Source organism: Callithrix jacchus, chromosome 5, assembly GCF_049354715.1.
Source record: "Callithrix jacchus isolate 240 chromosome 5, calJac240_pri, whole genome shotgun sequence".
NCBI lineage: Eukaryota > Metazoa > Chordata > Mammalia > Primates > Cebidae > Callithrix > Callithrix jacchus.
Genome location: NC_133506.1, coordinates 36691764 through 36692597, shown reverse-complemented (window position 1 = coordinate 36692597; position 834 = coordinate 36691764).

Here is an 834-nt window from a genome sequence, read left to right as displayed (position 1 = left end):
GCCCAGGCTCCACCCCCCCTGGAAAGACCCCGCCCCCACCCCCCGCTCTGATCCACACCCAGGGTGCCCTTTCGCCCCTGAGGCGGGGGCGGGGCCACATTTCAGGCCCCGCTCACAGGTCCCAAGCACTGTCCCTGTGCCGCCGCCTTCCCCACCTCCAGAAAAGTGGGGATTTCCCAACTGGGCGGACCTAGTTCCTCCCAGATTTGCTTCCAGCTTGCTGTGTGATCTTGGGTGAATTCCTTCCCCAATCTGAGCCCACTTCCTGTTTTGTCAAGGAGGAAAGCCGCCTTGCAGGGTTTTCGAGATGACATGAAATGACTGTGCGGCGCCTGCCCCTCAGATGTCCCCTCCTGGGGGCAGCTTTTCCCGAACTCTCCCGTATCCCCCAGTCTGGACAGCCCCTCGCGTCGTCTGTTCGCATAGCCCACAGTTGTAATTTCATATTTGCTTGAAAGACTACTTGATAATGTCAGGGTCTTCATTTAAATGTGAACTCTGAGAGCAGGTCATGTACATCCTTACACCCCAGCGCTCATCGGTACATTGCCTAACAAACAGCAGGCGCTTCATAAATGCCCGCTCCTTCATTCCATCCCTGGTATGTTCTGGTCGAGCGGCAGCGGACTCAATACCTCCACTGGCCAGCAGAGGGCAGGCGGTGATCAACCTTTTCGCCCAGCCGCGCTCCCTCCCGGCCTGCAGGCGCCGAGGGAGGGGACAGGTGAACCCAGGTGCGCCGGGCACGCGGAAGGTCCTTTCATTCTCCGGCCTTGAGCGAGGCCTGGGCCGGGAATGGCTTTTTCCTCTTGGATCTGTAGTTCGCGGCTTTCC